The sequence below is a fragment of the Paramisgurnus dabryanus genome, chromosome 13 (genome assembly GCF_030506205.2).
Source record: "Paramisgurnus dabryanus chromosome 13, PD_genome_1.1, whole genome shotgun sequence".
Lineage (NCBI taxonomy): Eukaryota > Metazoa > Chordata > Actinopteri > Cypriniformes > Cobitidae > Paramisgurnus > Paramisgurnus dabryanus.
In genome coordinates this window covers 3,115,839-3,138,159 of record NC_133349.1, presented here as the reverse complement: position 1 = coordinate 3,138,159, position 22,321 = coordinate 3,115,839, and the positions used below count along the sequence as shown (strand labels likewise).

The 22,321-nt window shown below is 37.6% G+C and overlaps 1 protein-coding gene and 1 long non-coding RNA gene across 7 annotated transcripts in view; both read right to left on the bottom strand.

The window, feature by feature from the left end:
* satb1b (SATB homeobox 1b) overlaps window positions 1–6,179 on the bottom strand; it is a 65,041-nt gene extending 58,862 nt beyond the window's left edge. For all 4 annotated transcript variants that reach the window (XM_065298921.1, XM_065298924.1, XM_065298923.1 and 1 more), the window contains exon 1: window positions 5,965–6,179. The gene's annotated coding sequence lies outside the window, so the exon portion shown is untranslated. The remainder of the gene's footprint in view (window positions 1–5,964) is intronic.
* A 5,724-nt stretch (window positions 6,180–11,903) lies between these two features.
* LOC135717732 (uncharacterized) overlaps window positions 11,904–22,321 on the bottom strand; it is a 32,521-nt gene continuing 22,103 nt past the window's right edge. For all 3 annotated transcript variants that reach the window (XR_010520360.1, XR_010520361.2, XR_010520359.1), the window contains 2 exons: window positions 16,452–16,577; window positions 11,904–13,051 (listed from right to left, as the gene is read on the bottom strand). This is a non-coding gene — a long non-coding RNA (uncharacterized lncRNA). The remainder of the gene's footprint in view (window positions 13,052–16,451; window positions 16,578–22,321) is intronic.

Here is a 22,321-nt window from a genome sequence, read left to right as displayed (position 1 = left end):
GGTGATTTGATCCAAAGTGACTTACAAGGTCCACACTTTGTAGAAACCAAATCCATGCTGCCGTTGCTTGTGCCATACTCTAACAGCACGCAGCACTACAGACACCATCATCGATGCTGAAATGTTGATTTCGACATCAAAAACATCACAAATGCATTGTGCAGCTACGACGTTCCCCCTTTTCTCTTCGGCCTGAAATGGAAACACTGGCCGACCGCAGCGGGAAGCGAAGCGTGGCCGCCATGTTGCCGTGCTGTAGCAGCAATCTCCTCTGCACTTGTACAAGAGCATCGCACAATTTTTGCCGGCCTTGCCAGGAGGGTCCTGCCTGCTGCCAACAGGTGCAGACACTGCCAAGAGCCCTGGCACACACACACATAGCAGCCAACAACAGAAAGTCTAACTTCCAGAAGGGCATGCAGATTCACAGAGCAGAAATGATTTGATCAACTGTGGTTATCATACAGCTCTCGCCTATTTAAAGAAGAGTAAACACACACGTTTAAATGCCAATATTTTCTGCCCGCTCAAGGGAATATATAATAAATACCTCAAGTGTATTGCATAAAAATATAAAAACAAAAATGCACGATAATGACACAAGATAAATAAGTGCATAGAAATACTCTGGTTAAAATGTGCAGTTGCTATATTGAAAAACTAATCTGCCTGAAAATGAGCATATGCTGTATGTAACATAATAATTGATTTAAATAAATTATTTTGAAAAAGTTTTATTTATATTTATTTAATACCAAAACATTTAAATAAAAGAAAAAGGCAAACACTTAATTTTAATATTTAAATCTATTTAATCCTCGTGCATTTTAAATCTTACAAATGCAATCCTAAATAGCAATAATTTGTTATTATTTTTACATATGATTTATTGAAAATGACATATTTATGCATACAAATGTATGTGAAGAGCATCATTCATAATGCTCACTTTAAAATGTCTCATAGCTGCTGCTAATGTTACCATTTCATCATCATCCTATTTGCCTTAAATAGTAACACACTACAGGTAAGTGTGTGTCCAAACGTAAAAACCTAGACAGTAAGTACAATCCTGCTCATTTTTAAAAGCACCGAAGGCTTTTTATCACTCGGCACATTTCAACAGCCCTATTCTGAACGCTTGCACGCGTAGGTGTTGTTTAGCCTATGTGCTTGCCACTTCCGCAATGTTAAATGTGCATTAACAAGATTATTTGAGGTAGTGTTATAAATCAGAGCCAAGAGCATCTCGGCAGTTTGATAACACAAACAGCATGGGGTAAAATCATCAGTGCCCACCACATACCGATGAGAAAGAGCGAATCAATGCGGAGGCAAATGGGCAGCACACAAACCTTTCGAAACGTGAAGGCGGCTGCGTTCAAAACAAAGATTTCCTGGTATGTGAATCTCATTACAGTCTCTAAATATTGGTTGGTGACACATTTGAGATAGAATAGAGGAACTGCGTTACAGTACTTTACTTTTATTAGCAGTATTGTGTGGTGAACAAAAGTTAATCAGCAGTAATGGTGTAACAGATATGGCGAAGCTCATGGGCCACTATGGGGTCAAAGTCTTTATTACTTCATCTAAAGAGACAAATTATTTAAAACGCAAAACCACAGCGCGTGTCAAAAAAAAAACAGCATACTTAGTGAACAGTCATTTCTCTCTAGTGTGCACTGTGTCTGTCTAGTGTACAGTAGAAAAGTCCCACTGTGGCTTCTGTACATCTGAATGGGAGCCAGATTATGTGTGCGAGACTTTCGAATCAGTGCATGTGTTTGTGTGCTATTTTAAGTGAGATTTGAAGTCCGGCCACCGATGACTTAACTGAAAGATGAACAAAAGAGGTCCTGCACCCAAAGGAATGCCTATTAATTATTAAAAAACAATTATTTCCTCTCGGAGCACCGAGAGAGGGTCTTTATTCGCTCGTCACTTGTTTATTTCTCGCTTTTATCGAATTATAAAACAAATCCGTCATCTAACAATCAAGTAAGATCAGTTTCAAGGCCGCTGAAATTACTTTTGTGTCACTGGAGGAGGGCAGCATCACATGATCAAATAATTAGTTCTCTAATTTCTGCCTCGTGGATTGCGATGCATCAACAATTAATAGACTTAAAGCAACCGAGAGAAAGAGAGAAAGCCACTGTGTAGCTTTCTTGAGGTTTTCAATTTGCAGAACGCCCATTATTCACAAAGTCCTATGCGTATCATGCCTGTTTGTGTAGGTTAATCTGATACTTGCAGTAACCTCCACCCTATGTTCAAATGCATTTGATCTTCACAAAATCAAGGTAGCAAACTCAAGTCTGGGCCCGGTGACAAGCATTCAACTGCTAAAAGATGACAAAATTGCCAAGTAAACATGACCTCATGACAATAAGCAAAATTTTAACCAAAACACCTATTTACTTATTTTTTGTTTCTCCGTGTGTGTGCCCAACGAATCAAAATCAACAAATGAACACCCTTTGCTTTGCAAGGAAAGATTTGTATAGCGAGTTAATCTCCGTCCCTTCAAATCTCTGTAAGTGTGTCTGCATCCACAGTAAAAGAGTATCTTTTTTAATTGTTTTTTCGAAGTATGTGGGTGGGTATTAAAACCCTGATCTTTTGCAGTATGTGCATTCCTCTGATACATACTGCTTTCTTTGTGCCGCCTTACCAGAACAAAGGATTCGAGAAAACCTACACAGATCGGATAACGACAAGCATAGAAATACTAGACAATAACGTGAGATCAAAACATATGGAGGGTCTAAATTTAGGTTACGCGAAATTTAAAAGAGGTTTAAGGTAGCTCCGAGTGTGTATTTCAAAATCTATTAGTAATGGTCCCGCGCAGAATGATAATATTGCTATTCCGATTTTACACGAATGTCTTTTAGCCAAAGCGTGACAAAATTGACATGACGCACTTCTGACACTTTGTTTTCCGAAAGGATCCGCCGACGATTCTCGAAACGAGATAAAAGGATGTAAATAAAGAGACTTTGCGCTTTAGGAATTAAACACATACAAGATGAGATGCGAGATGCGGACGTTGGCGAGACCATCACACCGTGTTGATGTATGCAAATCATCCTTGAAAAGTTTCAAAATACGGCTAAATTATTCTCAAGTGAAACGCGTCTCTACGGTGGTGTCAACGCGCATGTTATCGTCTCCCTGTTCGACGTGCTTGACTCAGAGCCCAAGAATGCACATACAATCCTTCGTTTTTTCTTTCTACTTATTTTCCCAAAACTGGTTTGAGCTTGTCATCAAAAGTCTCTGATTCATTGTTACCTTTCCTAACTATTAGAAATCATAACAGTTCTTTCCCAACAGGGTGGAATCTCTAAGCAGCCGCATATTAAAAAACGAGACAGACCTCTTATTTGCTGGCGACAGACTAATAAATGCATATACGCTGGCAGCTAAACAGGTATTTACCTCGCTCAAACCACAAGTATAATTCTTCTCTTTGCTGAGCTGTTATTTAACCCCGGTGCTCATTATCGTGGTGGTAAAGACGATTAATGGTTTTAACTTTTGACTTCACTACAAGCACCCAGACCAACCAAGAAGTTCACAATCGGCCTCACATCCATCTGGGGGGTGAGGAATTTCACAGTTTTCCAAAACCGTCTTGCGGTTCCGTTCGATTTAGGTGATGGAAATATCAACGGGTGTGTACCTTGATTGCTTTCATTTATAACATGACAAATCATGCAAGACAGAGTGGAAATAATTCATCAAGGACAAGTTGCCTTGATTATGCTCTCAGGTGCATTTTCCCCAGCGCTGAAAATAACCGATGCATGCAGATAATTGGTCTCAAAGGGTCAGGGGGGCAAACACCGTGCGTTTCTCCCTGACAATGATGATGCTTCGGTCACCACCGTGTGTATCGATGCTAAAAAGTGAGATCAGAGAGAAGTTTCAACACTTAGACTCTCTGATCTCTGAATGTTCGGCTGTCAACAGAAGTGGTTTGACAAATTGGAGGCCAATTAGGCAGGAATGTGATACTGGGGGTTGAAGTGCATCACCTCGTGTCTGAAACGGTTCTGAACCCACCAACTTTGACTTCCTGTTATTATTTGCAGCACTAAGATGAGCAACGCATTTACGTTTAGGGCCCTAATCCTCGCAAGCACACGTCTCTCTTATTTTTCTGCATCTTTTTTCGATACGGCTCTTGTGAGAGAAAACAATGCCACCGCGCAAAGATTTGGGACACAGATATCTCCACAACTGATGAATCAGACTGCTCAGTTACCATATCGAGGTGAGCGCAATTCGACAACAACCAAGCATGGAAATGAGGTTAAATCATGCCAATAAAAATGGTTAACAACTTTCGAGTCGAGATCAAGGGGCCCCACACGGTTTCACATTAGCAGACTGTACGTTTCAATGTGACACCATCAAGAAATGGGTAAAAATGAAACGAGGGGTGAAAACCTTGATAATAGCACCTGCTTTGATGTCGAACAGCACTTACAAGAAGCAAACCTGACACTGGCAGGAAAACTCAAGATGTATTCTGAGAAACACTGACCAGATCAACCACACTAATTCTACCCTAGATAACTAGATGGGTTGAAAGTAATCTCAAGAAAAATAACCTCAATTTTACCACATTGACCTGTTAATATAAGATCAGATAATTCTGCAGTGCAAAGCAATTGAAAGTGTGTCAGGGTGTTTCCTTATTTTATTTTTATACAGTAAACATCATCGCTCGTTGTACGGTATTGTTCTGCATTAATTGCACATGCATCTTTATGCATTTTATCTCAGATTATTGCGACAGTCACGTTTTTTACAAATACAACTTGTGGGCCGCAATTTAACCACGAGTAACTGTGAGGCATGATATGAAGAGGACTAAGTCGAACATCCTCCTGAAATCATGCTAAAACCTTATACATCACTGTGAGTGTCACAATATATGGGTGCGAACCTTAAAAGTAATGTACATACATTTATTTGTAATTTATTCTATAACACCCCATATAATTGCCACTTAATTGCATTAGCTACACACTAAAACACACACGTACAAATAGATTTATTCAGTTTGTTTAAAATGTCTAAATTATGTGGAAATATAAAATATTCATCTCAGTAACAAGTAATTATTTTAATGCCCGTACAAACAATACTCTCACTGAATCCTAAATGCTTTCTGCAAAAATATTGATATAGATTTTAATGACGTCTAAAGATATTCAACGCATTAAAACAGAGACTTCACAGTGAATTTTTAGACAGCCTGACTAACATGCCATTTTTAGAGGAACGTGCTTTTGACATTGACAAGTCTGTCTTTTAAATTAATATTATTATTATTCACTCATTTTAAAGTCATGTCCTTGAAATGTTGTTGCTTTTTAGAGTGTGTAAGCCTTTCCATAAAGTCAAATTTTTTTATTTTCAAATAAATGCATTCCTAAAAGCATTTCTTTCTCATGTGTACATGTTGTAATTGTCATGGGTTAGACGGGGTCCTGGCCACCAGAGTTTGTATAAACACTCATCTCCTGTAGTAATAATCTGGAGATGTACAGTTACACACTCCATCAGCTCTGAGACAGAGACGCTTGTGATACGTTTCTTTAGCATGTGCTGAGACAATATTTAAATTAACTTTGCAAATATTTAAATCTAAACTAAAAGACTGAAAACGGTATAAAAAATAGATAGATGCATGAAATATTTCACTAATAAAAATAAATGGCATCTTTATGTATGTACAGTATGCGTGCAACATATATACATTGTTTTTCTTTTTGCTTTATTAATTCTTGATCATGCAATCTATTTATAAGAGATGCCTGCAAACACATCTGACTGTTAGTTAAAAATACAGCAGCCTCACTATTGAAACAGATGTGCTTGCGCTCGAATGTGACGCGCTCAAAGACATCAGAGGAATAACGCAAGCAGCAAACACAACGGTACCTTTAAGAAGTTAGCAGTCTCCACGAAACCTCTCGTGTTCCATCCAAAAGTTCAGAATGCTCGTTTAACTTCGTCCCCACCTTGAGAGATCCAAAGCCGGAGCGCGTCCACGGCACTGATCGCTGATGGAGACGCAACTGTCACTGTGCGTAAACGCTGAAGTTGGGAGCTCGCGGACTGTGGTGCGGGATAGAGGCGCTGTAGGAGGAGGAGATGGAGGAGGAGGGTTTGAGCTGTGTGAGAGGGGTGTCAGGTAAACGAACCGCCCCTCCCCGTTTTCATAAGACATTGTGCCAGCTGTGGCGCAGCGCGTCTTCATGCCCCACTTTGATTTTTTTGGAGCGGCGCGTCTCCAAGCGCGGCTCTCCAGGGACTCATCCACTCTTGCACTCAACCGTTCCCATATTTACACACCACATGGTAAAATGTCAGAAATAAGGACTGTACGAAATTATTTAAAACTCCGCCATCCGCAGGCACGAGTGCGTTTGCACTTCTAGTCATTTTATTTCATAAAGCATCACATACATCTAGCTAATAAAGCATCTAAATACAGAATCTGAGGAAAAAGCGACTCATTATTTTAATGGATATTTACGTGTTCATTGATCAGTCAAAACGAGTTTTTCAAGTACCTGTAAGCTCGTGTATATTGATTAATGAGTTTGAGATTAGAATTAAATAGATTAGAGAGAAAAAGACAATAAATATTTTAAGGACAAAGTTTTTTTTTATGATGCGCATTTGATGCTGATGCTAAAGCGTTTATTTATTCTAAATTAATTCTATTTAGATATATTCTATATTTATATTATAATTATTAAAAAACATATCTGAGTAATTATTTTCTCTTTGCTTCTTCACGACGGATGTATGGTTTTTTGACGTTTACATGTTTTCTTTAATTTTCATATAGAAATAATAAACGCTTTCTACTTTAAGGTTCTGTCAAGTATCGATTTATGCCTTTTTGCGATTTAAAAAAATTGTTAATTGTTCTGTGGTTAAATTTAAGTATGGATAAATAGTTGCCATATAGCACAGATCGGTAAACAGTCACCTAGTCGTTTTAAATTACGGTTTATCTTCAATTACCATCTTTAACTCCACTATCAGTGCTAAACAATGATTTAAAATCCGACTTAACACCTTAACACCTGTTTACCTTTCTCAAAAAACTATAAACAGCGGCCGCATTGATTTTATTTTCCTGTCAATACGACACAAGGACAGTGAGAGGAAACTGTAGTCTAAATTAACCCATGCATGCATTTACGCACAGCTTATTGTCACATGAGGTTGAATTCTTACAAATATGACTCATCCGACTCAAAAGAGATGCATCAACATACAGTACAGTGACTCACATTGTTAGAAAGGTCTTACCGTTATTTTACTTACGCATTTACTTATGTTTAACATTTATTCGATTTCCAGCATCGGAATTTAACATTTCGCTTTGAAGAACAGAAAATAAGAATAGGTTATTAATATTTTAATAATAAAAAGTGTTGCTTTTTACATCCTAACCATCTCAGTTTAAACTCATAATTCCTTGGCCAGTGTTTTAAACTGATGCGTAACCATATTTTCGTTCTATATGACCAATAACGCACATTAATTTGTTAAGATGCAACCAAAACCAAAATCGTAATGTCTGCGTGCTTATTCATTTCTGCAACTGTTATGTATATAGATTACCTCATGAGGAAAACATAAATGAATATACATGTAGGCCTACAGAAGTTATTTGACCTTTAAGAAGGAAGTTGGCCAGCATCACCTGTTGCCGCAGCACGAGGATGTTTGTCCAAATAGCATGTTTGCGCATCGGTCTGCATGCTTGTTGCGGTATAATTTTCATATGAACGGAAAGGCGGCTGTGCGCAAAAGTACACAATGTTTACCTTCACATCATGGAAAAAAACTGAATTTGAATTTCCATACACTGCCACCTCGGACTTGATAAATAGGCCATAATTTACATAAACAGAGAAAACCGTTCGGAATGCGTCGAATGCGCAACATATAAAAAGGAGGCACTGCAAACAATATGAATAGGCTATACAATAATATTAATGCAAACATTTTTTATCAAGCCGCCTTATATGAAATCGACAATTTCTTAACGAATATTTGACGTCTTGGTCAAATATCAATGCAATTATCTCCCTATTACTGCTGCTTATCGTTAGAGCCGTTTCTTGTCACCAATACATTGTGACTGTTTCTCAGAAAACTCGCAAAAATAGTGGCTTCGGGACTCCACAAAAGCCAAGATGGTTTCATTTATCAGTGGCATTCATAATTTTCAATGTCTCTGTATGAATCACAGGCACACAGTAGTTTCAGGGGAGTAATCTCTTTCTCTCTGACTCTCTCCTACACGAGAATGGGGTAAAGTCCTTACGTCTGACATAGAAATATGACATTCAAAGAGAATATCTAACATTGTGGGACAGGTATGGATCACAGTCACAGTCGTGGGAATAAAGGAAAGGGATGAGACTTTTATGTGCTAATTTCTCGAGTGACCACCAGAGGGCTCTGTGCGCGCTCAGCTCCAGCAGTACAGGATCTTTGATCTGACCAGTGATGCTCTTTGATTCAGTTTTACTTACAAGTTAATCCAAATCCTAAATGTATGTGAATGTATAGTTTCTGTGCTAAATACTGATTGGTTAAAACAACCGTTTATGGATGCCAATAAGAGATACATTAATTATAATGTTGTCAAACACCAAAGGAAAAGTTACTGACAGGTAGTGTTGTGTGTATTACGTTACCTCACATGGAAGACAGGTGTACAAGGACCTAAAACAAAATAAAGTGCGCTTTAGAGTTAACCAAACTATTAATTAATGATAAGGGCTACATAAAAATGAAACTTTAATTAAATGTACCTCATTAACGCTCCTTTAGTCGCCATTTTTTAACTCTACGCCGTAGCGCACGCAAAGGATTATGGGAAATTGTGGGCGGCGTCATGAAGATGACGTAGAACGTAAATTCTGCTCACTTCAAGTGCTGTGATATGTTTATGTCTTCAGATTGCAAATACGCTTTTTATGTAGGATTGTGAAACGTTTTGATTTTTAATGATGTTTTTATACATGATTATTATAATCAATAGGCTCTAAGTCAATAGTTTTTTATTGTTTCATTATCTTTATTACATCATGCTTCATTGAATGAGCAAATCAATCTTTTATAAAAGAATTTGAGTACAGACTTTAAAAAAATAATACACTTTACTGCTTTAAATGGTTTCAAGAGTCATCCCTTATGAAAATTAACCGTGTTTTTTGTGGTAAAAGTTCAGTAACCATGTTTTTTTTTTGGTGTATTGATTACAGTAACCGTGGTTTAACTATGTTTTTTGAAAACCATGGTTATTTTGTGGTAACCATACTTTTACTACAGTAACCATGTGTTTTTTAACTGTACTAAAACCATGGTTAATTCTCATAAGGGATTTGACATTATTAACATTTTGATAAAGGATTGCAAAGGAAATTGTTTTTATTATTAATTTAAATGTGTTGCATAAATAATTCACAAAATCACCAAGTGAAGACTTTCTTCTTCGAAATGCAAAAGAGATGAATGGGTGGATTCACATTACGACTCACTTTAACATTTCATAAAGCACTGAAGAGTGTCAGTAAGAGAGTAGATGGGCTTGCTGCTCATTTTTTAAGTATTGCAATATGTTTTGATGAATTAACATCAATAAATTTCTACTACGGGCCACCATGCCATTACCCTGCAGCACCATTCAATGCAAAAACATTCTCTGCTTTGAATGATATTGCATAGTTGAAACATTATAAGTGACATCATGAGGTGTCATGACATCCTGCTTGACTTGAAATTGCATAAATATTGTGAAAGTGAAAAATTCAAGTCACGAAAAGTCAAAAATCCACACATACTCTCTTACTGACACTTTATAAGTTCACTGAACTTTTGGTTGAACTGCTCCTTTAAGAAATCAAATAGGATCAATATTCATTTCATGTTGACTTCAAGCTAAATATTTCATGCTGTCTGCCACGACTGCCATAACAGCTGAACGTGCGTGTTGAAGACGCTAACAGAGCAGTATTAGCGATGCTGGGGTTTGATCCGCACACTGACAGTAGGTGTGAATGTGGCGGCGTGGGTGTCTGACACAGGAAGTGAGCTTAATTGTGTTGACAGAGTCATATGTTTTCCACCAGCCGAATCTAATGGAGGGTAAAATGAAAATGCAAGATTTGAAAAAGTACACAGTTTGTGCAGAAACATTAAAGAAAGAAAGAACATTCAGGCACATTGAAAGCCCTATACATTAAACATGAGATTCAGACCCTTCCCTATCACCCTGTTTACAGTTGTTGACAACAAACTGCTGTAGATTTTAACAGCACAACACCCTGAAATTAATGTTTACATCTAACAGCTAGGCGGATAAAGAAGCAAGACTGCTGTTGTTGTTTTTTAGGAATTTTAATTACAACCAAATTTACAAACACTAAAAGAATAAACCTTTCACCAAAATAATCTAATTTTACAATATGTACATATTTCAGGCTGAATAATTTATAGTATTTAGAGTATTAATGTGCAGTTATAATCATATTAGGTGCATATAAATGAAGAGTGCATCTGAAGCAATAGTTCTCAATGGTGGTGACTTTCAATGCTTAATGCTAACCATTAACAGTGTTCCCACAGGTCCTTGAAAGTTTGTGAATCTGGGGAAATAATTCAAGGCCCTGGGAAGTTTTTGAAAATATATAAATACAGGCCATTGGAAGTGCTTGAATCTACTGTTTGGACAAAATCCATATTATTTAGTGTAGGATAATATCATACAATTTCTAGCCTTTTAAGCACACGTGCTAAACTGTTCACTTTAAATGCTTATATCTTGTGAATGTTGATTCATACCAAAATGCTTTTTTGCATAGTTGTGTTTGACACATGAAAACATCTCGGGTTACGTATGTAACTGTTGTTCCCTGAGAAGGGAACGAGACGCTGCGTCTCCCTTGCCATACTTCCTGCATCCCTATAACACCGTCTCTGGCAATATTTAAGATAGCGATATACTTCCTGGCTCCCGCGTTACCCTGTCTTTGTCGTTAAGCCTCACCATTGGTTGAATTTGATAGACACATTCAAACGCACTTACCCCTGGAGGCGTCCCCAAAGTGTTACCGCAGTGACGCAGCACAAGTTCCCTCGTAAGGGAACTGTAACAATGTATCTTAAAAGGTAACACAATGTAACCTTGCTCTCACTTGAAATGTATCCCCACATTTAGTCGTTGAATTTGAGGGTACTGGACCTGGAAAGTCCTTGAAAGGTCGTTGAATTTGAAGTTAACTAAGGTGTGGGAACCCTGCATTAAAGATAACATAACATACAGTTTCTGCCAATCTTATGTTAATATTGGGCACCTATAGAGTAGTATTTCATCCTTCATATGTCCATAGAGTCTTTTGTGTTGTCAGTTTTTTAAAAGACAGAACTTTTTTTTTTTTCAAAAAAGGCCAAACTCTTGGAAGTGTACAATGGGAGGACATAAAGAGTTACGAGTACAGCACAGCTATATGTTTGTGTGTTTACATTACATTACATGTACTTATGAGCAGATTGCAAACAAAACACTTGGGATTCGATTTTCATTTACTTATCGCCATGTGTTTTTAACTCCTGAATGGGAGTCCTCCTTTTAACATTGGGACCGCTGCATCACTTAGTTTTAAACAATTGGCAAATCCGGCTTCGAACTAGGCCTTGTTTGTAAAGCAATCATCAAGCAATCTGAAATGTTTTTGTTTAAGAGTTCAGTTTCAGCAACTAGTCAGACCATTAAACAAACAGAAACAGGAAGTAAAGTTCAGATGCGTAATCGCGTCACCGCACGTGCGTCCAATGAAACGGTCTATAGTTTAGTTTAAAATGATGGAGATTGACTCAAGCAGCTGTGAGACGCTGGCGACCGTGGGTGCAGAATTTGCAGTGTTGCCAGATCCCATCCTCTTTAGATGTAATGTTTAATGTTTTAGCAATTAACGTGACACTTTGGGAAAGTATGAATGTGCATGTTAGTGTTAGCGCTGTCTCTTATTTATTTCTAAAAGACAAGGTCTATTTTTTCTTTATGGCCTATTTTGTTTGTTTTCGTGCTAATATCTGGCAACACTGAATGACCAGAAAGTAATGAAATGGAATGGAACATCATTCAGCATGGGCAGGTTATTGCTCACATGTTACTACATTCGGTCGATAATCATCATGATGATGTATATAAGAAATGCTTTCAACACTAAAAAAACAGTAGAAAATAACACTATGAAGGATATGTTATTTCATTCAGTTTAGAAGTTAGCATTTAACAAAGTCATACTGAAAACATTCATAAGAGCCATAAACTTAAACTATAGCCTAATATTGCTTAATAAAATGACTAATATGATGGTATAATGAGCATTGTTGCATAAACAAATAAATAATCCACCCAAAGTCAACAGTAAAATATTAACAAATTGTAAATCTTATAAATAGGGGATAATATAACAATTCCCACCCCCCAAAACATATAGACAGAGTGTGTATCCAAAGTGTAAAATGGCAAAAAGGTTATGAAAGAATACATAAGATCCCTGGTAAAAACTTAAAACGGCCATGGTTATATCTCATTTATTAGATGGATCAACTTCGGTAGATGCCAACATGGCTTTGCAACATGCCCTCATCCTCATAACAATGAAAAAAAACCCTGCATGTTTAAAGAAATACAATTGCAGCTAAATTAAATATGGCTTCATGTGTCTACGTCTATGAGTCACCTTCTTATTAGTGCTGAAGGGTCACATGCTTTTTTTGTAGTAGACTCTGAATACTGAAAACCGATAAAAAACCAAACCTAACACCCATTTGTTTAATCAGCAAAATTATTTCCATATCTGAGTTGATTGCGTGATTCATCCTTTGCACCATCTAGACATTAAAGCAGAAGAGTTTCAGATTCTGAAAGCCCAGTTCTCAGAGTAAACACCTAGGTTTGGCTTTGACAGGATGTTGAACTGAAGATCTGTCAAGATAGAAAGAGGGTTTTATAATGTGAAACTGATGAACGGGCAATTTGAACAAACCACAAATTTTATTAACACAAAACGAAACAAATAAATGGCAGCTCGAAAATTAAAGGAGACACTGCAGTGATGTCTCATTAACCCTTGAACGTTACAAAATATTTATCCTAGAAATATGATAAAGCAAAAGTGCAAACTTTGCATGCGAGTTTCTCACTAGAGTTGAGATCATATCTGTATATGTATAATAAATAGGGAGGGGGCAAAAGAAATACTGTGAGAAAAACTGTATGCTTGCAATCTCCTTCAGTTCACAACAAGCGAATTACTGACACGTATCTGATCGCTATGTCTGAGATCCCAGCAGGACACGCTAGTCACAGCAAGTCCATTACTCCTGCTTAATTAAACAGCAAATCTGAACTGAAATAAGCCCAGCTCGTATGAAGACTCCTCAGTGAAAACTGTTAGTTTTGGCTGGCTGGACATCATTAGCCGTGCATGTTAAAAAAGATGTGTGAGATGAATAAAAGTAATAATTTACCCCAAAACTAAAAAGATCCATCATTGCTGACTTGTTGTCCCAGTCATATGATGTTATTTCTGAACAAATCAGCTCTTGTCCATATAAAGACACTTTATAGCAGTGGTCTCCAACATGGTGCCCACGGGGACCAGGTTGCCCGCACAGAGTCTGTGAGGTGCCCGCCAAAGCATATTCTATTAATAGTCTCAATTGTAATATTTATTTATTTCATAATTATTTTCCGATTATAATATTTATTTATTGCACATTTATTGGCTTCTTTTATGTATGTTAACATTTTAAACAATGATAAAACATATCAACAAATAAATAAAATCAACAAGTAATAATAATGCATCTTTTTAAAACAAAAAAGTTTTGAGTAAGTAAATATCAAAAATAGCCCTCCAGATTGTTTTATAAATTGCTCACAAAAAGGTTGGAGACCCTGCTTTATAATGATTTCTGTCAAGCCCCAATAGCACAATAGAAGTGCATACATACACATGCTAAGCAATTGCATGCAAATGTCAACCGTACTACAAAATATTAAGTTTTTGATACCTCAGATGTCAATATTTGGTGCCTTAAATACCCATGCAAGGTCCCTGCACTGTAAAAAATACTTTGCTGCCTTAAAATGTTTTGTTGAATCAAGTCGGATTTTAATTACAAGTCATTTTAACTTACTATTATTTATCTTGACTAGAGGTGAGTTGTTTTAAATACAGGTAAGTTTTTTCAGGTAAGTTGACTTTCTCAACTACATTTTATAAGTTGTGACAACTCCTCTCTGTTGACATGACTTGTAAATCTGAGTAGATTCAACAAAAATTTTAAGGCAGCAAAGTATTTTTTTACATTGTGTTTAAAGTACTTTTAACTTTTTTTAAAGTCCATCTTTCAGAATTGTCACATCTAAATGTAACATCCATAATGTTGTTTCGTCTTTATAAATATGCACATGAAAATTAAAATTAAATAAATAAATAATATTATTTGTTCTTTGAGGAGCCGTCCCTTCTCTATTTGTTGGGTATTATTGCTTCAGGTTACAAAGTATGTTGTCTCCCAAAAACATGTGTCCTATTCTCACATAACGCATGCATATTTTCCTTATCTAAAATAAAAAACACAAGTATAGTCTGATGATGTCTGGACTCATCATAAGGGGTTTAGGAAAATATAAACAGATGGTTTAATATATTGGTAATATATATATTCGACTGAAAATGTCACATCCATAACGCCTGAATTACTCTGTTGTATTTCATGTCTTCTTATTAAGTCATACAATAGCTTTCAGTGTTTTAATCTGAACGCAGAGATAAACTAAGACAGAAGAGCTATGGCACAAGGGAAGATTATTAGTGATCATCTCAACTGGTTTGTTCCTCAAACTGTTCAAACTGGAGGTGTTCACCAGTAACTTGTAGATTTAAATGTATGTTATTTAAATTACTAGCAACAGTTTGTTCAAAACATTAAACATCAACAAGTCTTTATCTTTACAGAATAAAACTATAAAGTAATGCAAAGCATCATGCAAAGTATTCTGGGAACCAGAAATCCTCATCAATCTTTTTCTGTTTTTTTCTTCAGATTTTGGTTCCCAGAATGCTATGCATGAGGCTGTTATTTTATAGTTTTATTCTGTAAAGATAAAGACTTGTTAATTTTTAATGTTCATTTAACTTTGAACAAACTGTTGCCAGTAAATAACATACATTTAAATCTACAGTAAGTTACTGGCAAACAGCTGCATAACTACAGCAAACTTTTTACTGTGAAGCTCTCACAAAGATATTGAACATTTGTGATGCTTTTAATTACATTGATGCATTTGGGAGACACTTTCATTCAACTTATAGTGCATTTAAGCTGGACATTTTATCATCTGTGTGGGATCGAACCCACAATTGTTGCAATGCAAGCTACTGCTATGGTACCAGATAAATTACAGGAACATACACTGTAAAAAAAATCCGTAGAAATTACAATGTTATTGCAGCTGGGTTGCCGGTAATTTACCGTAGATTTAAATTTATGTTATTTACTGGCAAGAGTTTGTTCAAAGTTAAATACATTTTTAAAACTATACAATAACAGTCTCATGCAAAGCATTCTGGGAACCAGAAATCATCATCAACCTTTTTCTGTTTTTTGCTTCAGATTTTGTTTCCCAGAACGTTTTGCTTGATGCTGTTTTTTTTAGTTTTACTCTGTAAAGACAAAGACTTGTAAATGTTAAATGTTCATTCAACTTTGAACAAAATGTTGCTAGTAAATAACATAAATTTTAATCTACGGTAAATTACCGGCAACCCAGCTGCAATTTCTACGGATTTTTTTTATAGTGTAACTTTTGTTAGATTATGTCACTGCTCTCTACACTTCTCATTGGTCAGATCAGAATCCATTGCATCAACCTCTTTAAATCTTGAAGTGTCACATTCACAAACCCTTACATTTTCTCTACATTTCCTCTAAAAACTGAACAATTCATGTTGTCTGAAGCATTAAACTTCCACATCTATCACGGTAAACCACATTGGGATGTTGACTCAAATTCAGACCTTAGAAAAAAATCTAGTCGCAAAATAAGTAGACAATTTGTTTCAGGAGGGGTTTTCCTGCGAGTGTTTCTTCCTTGTGTGAGCTTCAAATAAATGTGACTTTATTACAGTAATTTAAACAAGCAAACCGCACACCGATTCCTTAAATTCCACAGAGTTTGAACTTCGGAGCCGACAAACAAAGCGAGAGATTGCCTGCCTTCAAATGCGCTCTACTGACAAGCATAAACACATCTTCTGGCAAAAGCTTTTATGAGGGAAACTTTGGAGATGATCAGCGGCTACAGTATATTTTACCTGTTGTTAATTTGTTGAGGAGTGAAGTTCATCTATTCTGCATAATTGCACGGGTGGAAAGCAGGAGGTAACCATGGCAACATCTTTAAGCATCAAAGCGCACCTGCGCTCACGTCAGTCATGTATCTGTATTGGGGCAGAGACTCAAAAGAGGTGAATTGTGACAAACTTGTACTCGGAGCTTTTAAATCATTACGCCTATCAAAACTCCTCTACACCATTTAAGACCCGACTCCATTAACATTCATCAAAGAAAAGACATAAAGGCTGGATTTACACTGCAAATCTTGATGCCCAATTCCGATTTGTTGCCTGTACCCGATTTATTTTGACGATCTGCTTACATCATCTTATAAAAGCGACTCGTATCTGATATAAGCATTTACACTAAACACATGCCAAAACAATTCAAGGTAGACATACTGACCCAGAACAGCTTAAACCACAGAGAAAGTAAAATGTTGCATTATGCAATACACAGACAAATGATTTTACGAGATTGTAGAGCTTTATTTCTGTAACAAGAGATAAAACTTCAACATTAAAGCACTAAGCGGAGCCGTCGTCCTCCATTGAAGAGTCATGTGATCGCAGGTGGTGTCCACACGAGTGAATGCATGTATCTCATATACGATTTATTTCCACCAATGAGGCCTGAACTGATCGGAGAATATTGGATATTGCAAATGCAGCCTTTCACAACCACTCCTTTATTTTTTTCCAGAAATGTATAACATCAATAAGACCATGGTGGCAAAAATGTAAAGGATAAGTCAATTTTCTTAAAAGAAATCCAGATAATTTACTCACCACCATGTCATCAAAAATGTTGATGTCTTTCTTTGTTCAATCGAGAAGAAATTATGTTTTTTGAGGAAAACATTCCAGGATTTTTCTCATTTTAATGGACTTTAATGAACACCAATACTTAACAGTTTTAATGCAGTTTAAAATTGCCGTTTCAAAGCAGCTTCACAGGACTCCAAACAATCCCAAACGAGACATACAGTTCAACGATTGTCGTTTTTGGCAAGAAAAATAAAAAATATGTACTTTTAAACCACAACTTCTCGTCTTCCTCCGGTCCTGTGATGCGCCAGCGCGACCTCCATAATTGCATGATGACGTCGAAAGGTCACGTGTTACATATATGAAACGCACATTTGCGGACCAGTTTAAACAAAAAACGGACACAAAGACGTTAATTAGTATCATTCGACATACAACGTCGGCATGGTCCTCTTTCTCCACATTTGTAAACACTGGGGCGTAGTTTCGCATACATCATCCGTGACCTCTTGACGTGATGACGTATTACGTGAGGTCGCGCTGGCAAGTCACATGACCGGAAAGAGACGAGAAGTTGTGGTAAAATGGGCATATTTTTTTTTTCTTGCAAACATTGACAATCGTTTCGCTAGATAAGACCCTTATGCCTCGTTTGAGATCATTTAGAGTCCTTTGAAACTGGAAAAATCTTGGAATGTTTTCCTCAAAAAGCATAATTTCTTCTTGACTGAACAAAGATAGAATCAACATTTTGGATGACATGGTGGTGAGTAAAATATCAGGATGTTTTTTTTTCGAAAATGGACTAATCCTTTAAAGGAGAAACTTCACAAGACTTTTTTAAGATGTAAAATAAATCTTTGATGTTTCAAGAGTACGTATGTGAAGTTTAATCTCAACATATCATATAGATAATTTATAATAAAGTTAAAATTGCCACTTTGTAGGTGTGAGGAAAAATGTGCCCGTTTTGGGTGTGTCCTTTTAAATGCAAATAGCAGTGCCGTAGTTGGATAGTACAGATTAAGGGGCGGTATTATCCCCTTCTGACATCACAAGGGGAGCCATATTTCAATGACCTATTTTTTCACATGCTTGCAGAGAATGGTTTACAAAAACTAAGTTACTGGGTTGACCTTTTTCATATTTTCTAGATTGATAGAAGCACTGGGGACCCAATTATAGCACTTAAACATTGAAAAAGTCAGATTTTTATGATGTGCCCCCTTTAAACGTCTGCGTGACATTTATTGCATACAATACATTAGGCAGGGCTGCATGTTTTTTCCCTATTCTTGTTAATAAAGCTGCAAACTGTAGTTGACAAATAACATGGACATTAACAGCAGCTCTGAGTTCACGGTGAGCACATCTGTCAGACTCCACAATTAAATAAATTCGCAAGCCTTTCGAAGTCACACGATAACTCAAGTAATGAAATCAAAACGACTGAGCTTTACTGTAGGTTACCAACTCAACATCTTCCCCTCCAATCTCATTCTCTGTCCCCACATTTGCACCGATGTGTCTAACGCTATCTCATGGCAATTCGTATATATGTATTATACGGTGTGCCAATTAATATTAATTTGTACGACCACATTCGTACATTTTTTTATAATTTGCCTTTGCCCCTATGACGTGAGGTTAGGGGTGGGTTTTCATTATATTTTTGCACGATTAACTTCGTACAAATTCATACGAATTAGCCAACTCATAAAATATGTATGAAATCTCGTGAGATCAGGCTGGTGTGTCTCGTTTGGGTACGATATGTGCCAGAACCATTGCTGCTGTTTTAAATCTAAAAGCAGATAAAATTATGAGTTAGAAAATGACATTATTTTGATGTTCCTCAGATAAGCTATAGTGTCACCTCAAAAGACATGAAATATATGAGCTGGTCGTATATGTGTGCTTTTTTATTTCATTTTTGGGCCTTTAGATGCGCAAAAGGTCATGTGTTCAAACCGAGGGAAAACATACTGATAAAAATGTAATGCACTGTAAGTTGCTTTGGATAAAAGTGTTTGCCAAATGCATAAATGTAAATGCAAAAGGAAGTGTTTCTGTGGCTTAACAGCAATGCAAAGATCATAAATTTGATTCCAGGGAATGCACTAGGACTAGGCTATATGTTGAATGCACTTTGCATGAAAGCAAATGCATGTAAATTTTTTACATTCCATTTATGCATTTGGCAGATGCTTTTATCCAAAGTGATGTACAGTGCAATGCAACATATACAATTTTTTATGTGTGTCTACCGGGTTTAAACCTAATGCAATCGGAGCTATACCAGGACCAAATGCATGAGTGTAAATGTAACCAAATGTAATGTAAAAATGAAAGCATATAAATTCAAACAGAAATATATCTTGGAGTCTGCACGCATAAATGCGAAACTATTTATAAACAGAATACAGCACGCGTCACAGTGCAGGGCCAAATAATATTTCCACGTGTGATAACCAGGTTAATATCTTTCGAACAGAAAGAATTCAGCATAACACTGGTTTGATTACACAGAGAATTAAATGAGTTTCAATTACGCTCTCTCGATAGAGATTTTCCGCTTTTCCTCTCCGACCAATTAATCCTCTGATATTCCATGTTGCTTTTGACAAGCACTCTACATCAACTCCATTGAAAGCAATGGGGGATCCCTCAACCAAAGAGAACGCTTTTCCCAAACCTCGTTGCCCCCGGTGATAGTGACAGAAGTCAGTAATTGCCGCTGCCTCAGACGACTTCATTAAGAAGAGGATTGTCTGAGCCTCGGCTGATCCGAGAACAGCAGAAACGCAATTACGGTCGAGCTGTGACATGTGGGGCCGGCATCCTCCGCATCAACGGGCCCCACCGTTTCTGGGACCTGGCGAATATCAACATCATCCGTCACGCCGCTGTCATTAGCTGGTAATGATTTGATTATTTTGCAGATGAATTCAGATATAAATCTCTTTCACAAGCATTTCCTGTCTGAATTAATCAAAACCATTTGGGCAGAGCTGACAGGAAAAAGCAGGAAATGTTTTGTGTCTGAATTAAGAATTACAGCAATTTGTCATTGCACTGAATGTCGTACTTTACCCGTACAAAAGCAGTTAGGGCTATTAAAGGGGTCAAATCATACAATTCAAGAGATTTATATTCCCAGAGGTCCACTTATGATATCAGTAATGTTTCTTTGGCTCAGATGATGTTCGTGAACACAGATGAGCTGTTGTTAAATGCATGTCGGTGCACTAGATGGACTAAGTGGTATTTATTTCATTGGATCCTTGTAAAGTTTACATTCATAAATTGAATTCATTCAACCTGTGATTGGATCAAAACTAGAGGTCTTCTCAGGTCCAAATAAATGTACCCGACTGGAAATGACCCAAATCACTTTTTACCCGAACCCGACGTGCATAAAGAGACAAGCCAGACAAAATTCGACCCCAGTCCGACCCGACCAAGTGGCAATTTTGTTTTAACCCGACTGGACCCGAATGTAAACGGCACCGACGTGGGTGCAGTCTGAAGCCCCACACGCACTAGTCAGACAGAAAGAAACCCCAGTGGCCTCGCAACCAATTTGGCCCACTGCTGACGATGCACCAAGGTATTTACAATTGACTGACAGATTTGGCTTAAAGGGACAATAAGTAGGATTTACCCCCATCTAGTGGTGAAATTGTATTTTGCATTCAAACGAATAATGCTCTCTAGCGCCTCGCTTTTCCAAATGCCTGTTGCAACTACGGTAGCCGTTATGTACTCATTGATCTCCTTGTCCGTTTCAGCTAGTTCACGTGTTCTGAATGAAAACGCGTTGGTAGGCTAGTGCTTTTTGTCCCTCTCTGCTATTATAGTTTATCAATACGGCGGAATGACATGGAAGCCTCCTTGGACTTACACGTTCAATGTAAGTAAAAAGAAGAAATTCTAAGCTTACAAAGAAAAGTCAGATCACTAGCAGAGGTCATTTGACACCAACGAGGACGTATTTTTGAATTAAGACATTGATTTTGATTAATAAAATTTCCCTTTAATGAAAATGAACCTATACGGCCCACTAAACGGTGTTGCAAGTGCTCTTGGCAAACAGAGGGGGGTTGGAAAAGGACTCGATGCACATACGCGAGATAGTTCGGGTCTGTTTGGCAAATTGATTTTAAATTACCCGAAACACATTAGATTTTAAATTGTATAATACCCGACCCGTGTCCGAGGCACACATGAAACTTTTAGACCCCGACCTGCTTGGGTCGGATCTTAAGTTTTTGCATCTAAGTGGACACGTAAAGAGCTCTAGTCAAAACCCAACCTTTGGATTAAATTAAGCCAGAAAATGTTTGAAAATAACTCAGCATTTTTTGAGTGTAGGGACCCATTTGTTACTTCCCAAACTTTGTAGCGTGTATGTGAAAACAAAGGGACAGATGCTTCAGAGTTGATCTGCACGCTCCAAGACCTCTAGCCAACACGTCTCTCATCCCTTTCAGAATTCAGCACGATACAAACGGACTCTTGTGGAAGTCATATCCACCTCTCAGATATCACTCCAGGCATGCCAGAGGCTCCGATTTGGCCGGATTTCCGGAGGGACACGGGGGTTTAAACCTCTGCGGTCCAGCAAACCCAGAGGCATGCAGCCCTGAGAAACATGGCTGATTGTGAACACCTTGGCTGGGGCTCCTCTTTGCCTTTAGGTCTGCCACCGCTCATAAAGAAGTCGAACGCTGCCCAATCATGGCACAAGTGGGCCCAGAGATGCAGGACGAATGCGTCTTTGACTTCATCTGGATTGGAGTTGATAAGAAATGCCGTTTTTCTCAGCGGCATATCGACGACTGACACCATGCAAAGGCTCGGGTGGATGGCAGCGCCGCGGGTTTGAGCTGTAGCATGCCAACGCCGGACACTTCCATACCGACACAGCATTTCATTCTTCAACATCATGGCTGGAGCGCACGATGGGTCTGAAACCCAAGCGTTTGTTCAGCCCGGGACCGACGGCATCAGTGGGGTTGGGGGTGCCAATGGCGCACTGAACTATATCAGTTAAAACATAAGGTCTTTGCTTTGAATTT